The sequence below is a fragment of the Bos taurus genome, chromosome 20 (genome assembly GCF_002263795.3).
Source record: "Bos taurus isolate L1 Dominette 01449 registration number 42190680 breed Hereford chromosome 20, ARS-UCD2.0, whole genome shotgun sequence".
Taxonomy (NCBI): Eukaryota; Metazoa; Chordata; class Mammalia; order Artiodactyla; family Bovidae; genus Bos; species Bos taurus.
The window spans coordinates 68,173,078-68,183,648 of NC_037347.1; the positions used below are offsets into that span (position 1 = coordinate 68,173,078).

At 41.7% G+C, this 10,571-nt stretch overlaps 1 long non-coding RNA gene across 1 annotated transcript in view; it reads right to left on the reverse strand.

Moving 5' to 3' along the window:
- The window catches only part of LOC112443017 (uncharacterized), a 34,832-nt gene that overhangs the window by 17,306 nt on the left and 6,955 nt on the right, over positions 1–10,571 (reverse strand). The gene's annotated exons all lie outside the window — the stretch shown is intronic.

Here is a 10,571-nt window from a genome sequence, read left to right on the forward strand (position 1 = left end):
ATGCCAGCTGCCTTGACATCACGGAGGAAGGAGAGTGGAGAGGGCACAGTAGCCTTGCTGGAGGTACAGGTCCTTACATGGTGAGGTCTGCACCTTGCAACTCAGTCCTGCTTGTCCTTCATGCTCCGCGTTTTTGGCATTGCCAAGGCATCAGCCACCAGCGCACAATGGCAGGTGTCGCATGCACGGAGTCTTCTTCTCCAGGGTTGTCCTGTGTGGTCCTCTCTGCTCTGGAACCCTGCCCAGATGGGGACTGGCCAGTGAGACTCTCTTACAAGGAGCTGCAGAGCAGCTGTTTCTACACCGAGGGCTGCATCCCTGCTGTACGCTGCTAGCAGGAATATTTAAACACAGGAGGCAGCCTGGCCTTGAACAGTATGAAGCTTTGATTCAAGCCAGGACCTCAGAAAGTGCAACGGCCCTTCCTAGCAGCTTTGGAGAGTATCTTCCAGAAAGATTTGAGAACTCTGTCATCTCTCCTTTTTCCATTGCAAGACTCAATGAGGAGTCTTATGCTAAATATCACAGCAGAAATGTAGATGGGAAAAAACCTATGGTTTCATTTATCTTTCCATGTTGTTGTTATTTAGTTGCTCAGTCATGTCTGACTCTTTGTGACCGTATGGACTGTAGCCCACCAGGCTCCTCTGTCCAGGAGATTCCCCAGGTGTGAATACTTGAGTGGGTTGCCATGCCCCCCTCCAGGAGATCTTCCAGGCCCAAGGATCGAACCTGCATCTCCTGCATTGCAGGCAGATCCTGTGCTGCTGGGCCGCCGGGGAAGCCCCATAAGAGGTGCCTGCTGCTGCTGCTGCTGCTGCTAAGTTGCTTCAGTTGTGTCCGACTCTGTGTGACCCCATAGACAGTAGCCCAACAGGCTCCCCTGTCCCTGGGATTCTCCAGGCAAGAACACTGGAGTGGGTTGCCATTTCCTTCTCCAATGCGTGAAAGTGGAAAGTGAAAGTGAAGTCGCTCAGTTGTGTCTGACTCTTAGTGACCCCATGGACTGCAGCCTACCAGGCTCCTCCATCCATGGGATTTTCCAGGCAAGAGTACTGGAGTGGGGTGCCATTGCCTTCTCCGATGCCTAGAAGAGTCAAATCCATGGAGTCAGAAAGTACGCTGGTAGGTGCCAGAGGCTGGGGGCTGCAGGTAAGGAGGGGAGATGGGGTGTTAGTGTTTAATGGGGACAGGGTTTCAGTTTAGGAAAGGGAAAAATTCAGGAGATGGATGTGAGAGTTCTTCAGAAGACGGTGTGAGTTGCACAGCAGTGTGAGTGTGCTCACTGCCAGGGAGCTGCACAGTTAAACACGGTTGAGATATTATGTTTTATATTAAGTGACTTTTACCACAATAAAAATGTTAAACATTTTTTAAATGCAAAATAAGTTAGACATCATTATCAAAGCTAAGCTAAACTTTCTGATGATGGATGCATCTGCTTATCTAATAACTTGAAGGTTTCTCAGAGATCCTGGCACTGTCTTATCAGAATGAATCACAGATGACATGGTCAATTTATGTTGGTATCCTGTCTCCAGCAGTTTTTAATGCGTTACTGAACACTTTGGAGCGAGGCTGGGTGTCTTGGTTTCAGAGCTCATAACGTTTTACTCAGCAGGGGATGTTCCCACGTCCCAGCTGGGCAGGGGTTGAGAGCCTGATTGTGGCAGTTAGTGGGCTTTGAGATTTCACCTTATTTAGAGCATCTGTGGATGCTATTCTGACTCCAGGGATGCTTGGATCCGTAAGTTCTGTTTCTGGGGTATTTGGGTTAATACTTGATTTCAACATAAATGGCTGCCTGTGTGCATGCTAAGTCACTTCAGTTTTGTCTGACTCTTTGCGACCCCCTGGACTTAGCCTGCCAGCCTCCTCTGTCCATGGGATTCTCTAGGCAAGAATCCTGGAGTGGGTTGTCATGCCCTCCTGCAGGGAATCTTCCTGACTCAGGAATCGAATCATGTCTCCTGTGTCTCCTGCATTGGCAGGTGGGTTCTTTACCACTAGGGCCATCTGGGAAGCTTGACATTAATGGCTATAGTAGATCATTTCAAAGAGGGCTGGGGGGACCCAACCCAGGAGCCTTCAACATTGTGACCAAAGATTGACTTCTCTATTAGCTGTACTAATCACTTGAGAGTGCTACATTTTCCTGATGGAGACATAAGCCACTTATGTCTGTGATGGGTGATGTGGGGAAGTAAAAATAAATGTAAATATCTTCCAAGTATTTTTTTTTAATGGCTGCAGCAATCATATTTTATATACTCTAAGCAACCCCTGGAGGCAGGGGGATATTCTTTTTCACTCTCTCTGATCTTTCAAAATACAGGTTTTAAAGTTGAAGGGAGAACTATTATCCCTTCCTGGCAGGTTTATCTCCCCATGCATGCGTGCTAAGTCACTTCAGTCATGTCCAGCTCTTTGTGACCCTATGGACTGTACCCTGCCAGACTATTCTGTCCATGGGACGTTTCAGGCAAGAATCCTGCAGTGGGTTGCCATTTCCTCCTCCTGGGGATCTTCCCAACCCAGGGATCCAGCCTGCATCTCTTGATTCTTTACCAGTAGTGCGACCTGGGAAGCCAGCCCCCTTATGTCCCCACTGGCTGACAATCTCATAGCTGTCTGTCACTTTTAAACAGTTTGAGAAACCTGGTGTTCTCCCCTTTGGATAGAGTGTTATATTGGCTGAGATATCAGGAATTTAGTGATGATGTATAGATGCTCACTCATAGCCCACCATCCTGTAGTATATACCAGATTATATGTTCATTTTAAAGTCCTATTTTGGAGTTCCTGACACATTCCCCTCTCAGGATATAACCAGTAAGTTTCTTCTCAGTTCACCTTGACTGCTCTGCAGTTTACTATGTTGCAGCTGGTGGCGTTTCCAAAACTCGACAGTCTAAACGGGCACTGTAGCTTCCAAGGTTCTTTCAAGGATAGTTTAAGATTTTATACATATAAATAAAATATCCCAACTATTTGAATTTCTCCACCTGAAGGGAATGCTTTCTTCTTTTAAAGGTGAGTTTCTAGCAAGAAACTTGAACATTTATAGTTTTTTTTTTACACTTCCACCACCACCTCTGATTCCAGGAAACCACTGGTGTGCTTTCTATTGCTATAGATTACTTTGTTTTCCACAGAATTTTTACATAGATGGAATAATATGTTATGTACTCTTTTTTGTCTGGTTTCTTTTACTCAGCATAACTTTTTGAGATCCATCAAGGTCATTGCATGTATCAATATTCCACTCTTTCTTACTGCTGCGTGTTATAGGTGTACAAAAGTTTGTTTATACATTAAAAAAATCTACTTCTGCTTCATTGACTAGCTAAAGCCTTTGACTGTATGGATCAGAACAAACTGTGGAATACTCTTGAAGAGATGGAAATATGAGACCCCTTTATCTGCCTCCTAAGAAACCTATATGCAGGACAAGAAAGAACAGAACTGGACATGAAATAAGAGCCTGGTTCAAAATTGGGAAAGAAGTATGTCAAGGCTGTATATTGTCACCCTGCTTATTTAACTTATACTCAGAGTACATCATATGAAATGCTGGGCTTGATGACTCATAAGCTGGAATCAAGATTGCTGAGAGAAATATCAACAACCTCAGATATGCAGATGATACCACTTTAATGGCAGAAAATAAAGAGGACTAAAAAGCCTCTTGATGAGGATGAAAGAGAGGAGTGAAAAAGCTGGCTTAAAACCCAATATTCAAAAAGCTAAAATCATTGCATTCAATCCCATCACTTTATGGCAAATAGATGGGGAAAAAGTGGAAACAGGGTCAGATTTCATGTTCTTGGGCTCCAAAATTGCTGTGGACTGTTACTGCAACCACAAAATTAAAAGACACTTGCTCTTTGGAAGAAAAGCTATGACAGACCTAGATGGCATATTAAAAAGCAGAGACTTCACTTTGCTGACAAAGGTCCATATATTCGAAGCTATGTTTTTTCCAGTAGTCATGTATGGATGTGAGAGCTGGACCATAAATGAGGCTGAGTGCCTAAGAATTGATGCTTTTGAATCATGGTGATGAAGACTCTTGAGTGTCGCTTGAACAGCAAGGAGATCAAACCAGTCAATCCTAAAGGAAATCAACCCTGAATATTCACTGGAAGGACTGATGCTGAAGCTGAAGCTCTGATACTTTGGGCATGTGATGTGAAGAGCAGACTCACTGGAAAAGACCCTGATGCTGGGAAAGATTGAGGGCAGGAGGAGAAGGGGACGACAGAGGATGAGATAGTTGGATAGCATCACTGACTCAATGGACATGAGTTTGAGCAAACTGAGGGAGATAGTTAAGGAAGCCTGGTGTGCCGCAGTTCATGGGATCACAAAGAGTTGGGCATGACTTACTTAATGACTGAACAACAACAACAAATCTGTTGATGGAAAATTGGGTTGTTTCTTAGCTATTACAAATAAAGAAGCTGTGAACATCTGTGTTCAAGGGTTTGTATGGGCGCGGACTTTTTTTTTTTTACTTTTGGATAAACGCCTATGGCTAGATCATAAGGTAGGTGTAACTTTAACTTTTTAAGAAAGACATTCATTTTCAGAGTGATTGCACCGTTTTGTGTTTCCATCGGCTGTCTCATGCATCCACAGCTTGTTTCACATCTTAACAGAGAAACACTGATTCTTCTGCCTTAGGTATGATATAATCTGTACCATGGCTTTTTCACAGACACCCATTTTCAGGTTAAGAATGTAGCCTTCTATTCTTTGTTTCCTGAAAGATTTTATAATAATCTGATGTTGAGTTTTGTGAAGTGCCTTTTCTGCTTTTATTCAGATGTTCATTGCATTCTCACTTTTGTTAATGTTATAAATCATATTGATTGATTTTGAATGTTAAACTCATTTTGCATTTCTGGGAATAATCTCACTTCGTTATATTTCATATACTGTTGAAACAGATTTGGTGACACTTTTGGCTTAGAATTTTCACTCTTCTATGTTCATAAAATCTATAGTCCTCTTTCCTTGCAATAGCTGACTTTTAAAAAGTGATGGCCTCATAAAATGAGGAAGTATAGCCTCCTTTCCATTTTCTAGTTGAGCTTCTGTGGAATTATAATTTTGTCTTTATCCCATATTGGTGGAATTCAGTAGTGAAACCATCTTTTCCTAATATTTCTTGGAGGGGAGATGTTTAACTATAAATTCAGCTACCTTAATAGACATGGGGCTGGTTTAGGTTATCTCTTTCTTCACTGTGTTTTGATAGTTTTTTGTTTTTCAGGGGATTTGTCCATTTCCTTCCAGCTGTCAAATTTACTGACATAAAATTGTTCATAGTAGCCCCCTATTATCTTTAAAAATGTTTATTTGTGGTAAAAATATATATAACATAAAATTTACAGTCTTAACTATTTTTAAGTGTGTAATTCAATAGTGTTAAATATATTTATATTGCTGTGCAATCTCCAGAGTTCTTTTCATCTTGCAAAACTGAAATGATATCCTTTAAAGAACTCTTCTTTTCCACCTTACCCTAGCCCCTGGCATCCATCATTCTACTTTCTGTCTCCAGATAACTCATATGGGGGGAATTATACAGTATTTGTCTTTTTGTGACTGGCTTATTTTTATGACTTATTGGGCTTTTATGACTTATTGGATTCAGACAGTAAAGAATCTGCCTGCAACGCAAGAGACCTGGGTTCAATGTCTGGTTGGGAAGATCCCCTGGAGAAGGAAATGACAACCCACTGCAGTATTCTTGCCTGGAGAATTCCATGGACAGAGGGGCCTGGCGGGCTACAGTCCACGGGGTCGCAAAGAGTCGGGCATGACTGAGCAACTTCCACTTTCACTTATTTCTCTTGTTAGAATGTCCTTAAGTTCCAACCATGTGTGCAGCATGAGCCAAGATTCCCTCCTTTTTAAACAGCTGTTTATCCATTCTCTTTATCCACTCCTCCACTGATGGACACTCGGGTGCTTCCTCCTTTTGGCCACGGTGAATAAGGCTGCCATGAACAGATAACGCTTGGAGACCCTGCTGTCATTTCTTTAGATATATATGCAGAACTGGAATTTCTGGAGCAAATGGTAGCTCTACATTTAATTTTTTGAGGAACCTCCATCCCGTCCTCTATACAGTAATGCACCATTTTACATTCCCACAAACAGTGCACAAGGGTTTCAATTACTCCACATTCTCACCAAAACTTGATACATTTTTTTTTTTTTTACAGTAGTCATCCCAGTGTGCGTGAGGTGATAGCTCACTGCGGTTTGATTTACATTTCCCTAATGATTAGTGATGCTGAATATTTCTTTAATATACTTATCGGCCATTTTTATATCTTCTTTGGCAAAATGTCAAGTGTCTTAATGTGATTGTCTTCATGCATTTTGTTCTTATGTCTCATGGTGTTTCTTGAATCTATGGGGTTGTAATTTTTACCATATTAGAAAAAAAATTTTTTAACCATTAAATCTTCTTTCTTTTGCCCTCACTCCCTTTTCCTTTTTCTTTCTTCTTTCCCTTCTCTGTTCCTTCTTTTCGTCTTCTGTCCATTTTCTTTCAATGACTTTAATTACTTGTGTAATATTCTACATGTATTTGTCTTCGAGCTCAAAGATAAATCAGTTTTCGTTCTGTTTCCTCTTTCATTTATGAGTTACTGTGGTGTCTGTGATTCTTTCTATCATGTCTTATCTGTCATCATTCCTCTCCAGTGTATTTTAAAATCTAACATATATTTTTCATCTCTAGAAACCTGATTTGGGTGTTTTTAAAATAGTCTATGTCTTTATTTACCATTTCAAGCACGTGAAGTATAGTTACAATAATTGTTTCGAGACATTGTCTGTTTAAATATACCACCTGTATTAGTACTGGATCATTTTCAATTGACTAGCTTTTCTCCTTATAGAGCATGTTTTATTTTTTATTTGAAAACTTTGTAAATTTTATGTAATCCAAGATACTGTGATTTGATCTTATGTACTGGATAATTTTGTTTCCTTTTAAATATGTTGACTTTGTCCTGAGATACTATTAATTTACTTATAAATGTTTTCATACTTCTGTGTCTTGCCCAGAAGATCTATTATACAGGACTGGTAAAGTCAGTCTAAGACTATTTATGTAAGACTGGTCAGTCTAAGGCAGTGGTGTTCAGTGAGGAATGATTTTATCTTCAAGGAATTTGGCAATGTGTGTGGGATTTATGGAATTTGTATCTAACAGGCTGATAATCAGGGAGGGTGTTAAACCGTCTACAATGCCCAGGACAAACACTCCTTAATAAATAATTATTCAGGCCCAAATGCCAGTGATGTGAATACTGAAAACCCTTGGTCTGGGGCTTAGACAAGACTCTTCTGTGTACTCTGGCCAGCAGTCCATAAATGGTGAATTTTCCTGCTTCCCTGGTGGGTACAGGTTCTGTTCTCAGCCCCATGTGAGCTCCTGATGCTGCTCCTCTCATGCTTCCCTGGGGGTCTTGCCCCAACCTTCAGTAGCTTCCCCACTAGCCATCGCACTCAGCTCGATTGTTCCCGGGGACCCTCTACAGGTCTCTCTGGAGGTCTCTCTTGGTGCTGACTCCTCTTTGGTGCTCTCTGCAGGGAATTCTACCTACTGCAGGCTCTGTGGCCCACCCTGCCTTGCCTGGGCCTGGAAACCCAAGGCAGGAACTTGGGGCAATTGTAGGGCACATCACTGGCTTTTCATCACTCAGGGATCGTTGTTTGATAATGTGGGTTTCATTCATTTATTTTATTTCATTTTTTTATTGCTTCAGGTGAGAGAGCAAATATAGTCCCTTTCTTGGCAGGAAGTAAAAGTTGCTCTCATATATGTATCTATTATAACAATCTCATAAAGGAGTCATGCATGCATGCATGCTAAGTTACTTCCCTTGTGTCCGACTCTTTGCTATCCTGTGAGCTGTAGCCTGCCGTGCTCCTCTTTCCAGGGAATTCTCCAGGTAAGAAAGATGGAGAGTGTTGCCAAGTCTTCCTCCAGGGGAATCTTCCTGACCCAAGGATCAAACCTGCATCTCTTATGTGTCCTATTTAGGCAGGAGGATTCTTTACCACTAGTGCTATCTGAGAAGCCCATAAAGGATGCATATGTATGTATATATTCTATTTCTCATGAAACAATGTTATTAGTTTGCTTATATATCTTCAGTTCAGTTCAGTTCAGTCGCTCAGTTGTGTCCCACTCTTTGCGACCCCATGAGCCACAGCATGCCAAGCCTCCCTGTCCATCACCAACTCCTGGAGTCCACCCAAACCCATGTCCATCGAGTCGGTGATGCCATCCAACCATCTCATCCTCTGTCATCCCCTTCTCCACCTGCCCTCAATCTTTCCCAGCATCAGGGTCTTTTCCAGTAAGTCAGCTCTTCGCATGAGGTGGCCAAAAGTATTGGAGTTTCAGCTTCAGCATCAGTCCCTCCAATGAACACCCAGGACTGATGTCCTTTAGGATGGACTGGTTGGATCTCCTTGCAGTCCAAGGGACTCTCAAGAGTCTTCTCTAACATTACAGTTCAAAAGCATCACTTATAAGGAAATGTTATTTTATGATCTACCAATGCAACTCTATAGGAATTAGACAGTATTCAAAGAATTAAATAAATGTGGTATAATACTTTCAAAGTTCCACTCAAAATGCTTTTATCAGACTAGCAAATATGTTTTTTATCTTTAATATCTTAGTTGTTCATCTGGATTGAATTTAAATTTTACTAAATAAAGTGCAATAAATGAGAAAACTTGATCTTTTGAAATTCTGAAGTTAAATTACTAAGAAAAGATGACAAAGGTTGATTTTTTTAAAAAGTTAATGTGGTACATACCAGGAACGGACAGAAAATAGTACATTTCCTTGGCATTAGGACACTTGAGCCTGTGGGGCTCCTTGCCTCGACCAGCACTTTGGTTTTTAGTTTCTCAGAGAATGACCCACAGGGGATTAATTTTACACTTATGTTCATGAAACCATAAAGTGCCATTGACATCAAAACAAGGTGGAGGAACCTGTCCCTCTTGCCCTGCCTATGTTCCATCCCCAAATTCCTCTTGTGAAATGCATTGCTTAGTGACTGTGCTTTCAATTTTTCAATCATCTTTTTTTTCTCCTTTTGAGCTTTTTATTTTTATTGCAGTATAGCCGATTAGCAAACAATGTTGTACTAGGTGAACAGCAAAGGGACTCAGCCAGACGCACACATGTGTCCATTCTCCGTCAGATCGCCCTCACATCCGGGCTGGCACATGGCACTGAGTAGAGCTCCCTGTGCTGTACAGTAGGGCCTTGTTGGTTACCCATTTAAAGATAGCTCTGTGTACGTTCCATACCAAACTCCCCACCTATCCCTTTCCCCTCTCCTTCCCTCTGGCAACTGTAAGCTTGGTTCTTGAAGTCCGTGTGTCTGTTTCTGTTGAGCAAGTTCATGGTGTATCATTCCTCTTTTTAGATTCCACATACAAGGGATGTCATGCGACGTTTCTCCTTCTCTGTCTGACTTACTTCACTCAGAATGACATTCTCTGGGTCCGTCTATGTTGCTGCAAATGGCATCATTTTTAACAGCCGAGTAATATTCCACTGTATATATGTAATGTTTAATCTTCTTTTGATGTATGTGGTGAGGGGGGAGTATGTTGGTCTCAGTCTAGAAAATATGCAGTTAAGGACCAAGATGTCAGACTCCTGAGATTTCATGGGGACTTGGAGCCAAAGAGAAGAGCTTAGACAGTGTGATGGTGGGCAATTGTGCAACCAAGTCCTTCACGGAAACAGACTTCAAACCTTGTCCTGTTTACATCTTTTCCCAAGACTAGTCACAGCTTCCTTATCGATTTACACAGAAAACTCAGGCAAAGACTGAAAGCCTCACGAATCAGTGCTTCTTTTTTTAATCTTTACTTTGTGTTGAGCTTTAAGGAGACTTGAGCAGGGGCACAGTATTTCCTTGCACGTAAATTCACATATATTTACCTTTGTTTTATACCAGACTTAGGTCTGTATTATTACAAAAGAGTTTACCCATCTTGATAATTAAGCTTAGGTGTAATAGAAAATAGAAAAGGGTACGATTTTAAGAACTTGAAGATTGGAAACGTGATGAGATGCCACATCTACGATTCTGGACTAAATCTTGCTTTCTTTGCTGCCCAGGGCTACCAGGCCGAGACTGAGCACCTCTGAGCCTCGCTCCTCATTCTCTGGCTCCTCTGAGAGGTTAGAAGGCTCCGTTTCCGTGATTTCAGTGTTTCCTGTGCTTTGGCAGTTTCTGGTTGTTCAGTGAGCTGAGGAAATTACTATGACACTAATAAAACCACAGATGTTAATTAGTTCTAATCATTGAACTGCTCTGCCTTGATATATTAGAAAGACTTGGACAAGATACCCTGCGGGGTGCATGTCTTCAAGCGCAGTTGCTAAGCCCCGTCCAACTATTTGTGACTCCATAGACTGTAGCATGCCAAGCTCTTCTGTCCACGGGATTCCTGGGGCAAGAATACTTCAGTGGGTTGCCATTTCCTTCTCCAGGGGATCTTCCCAA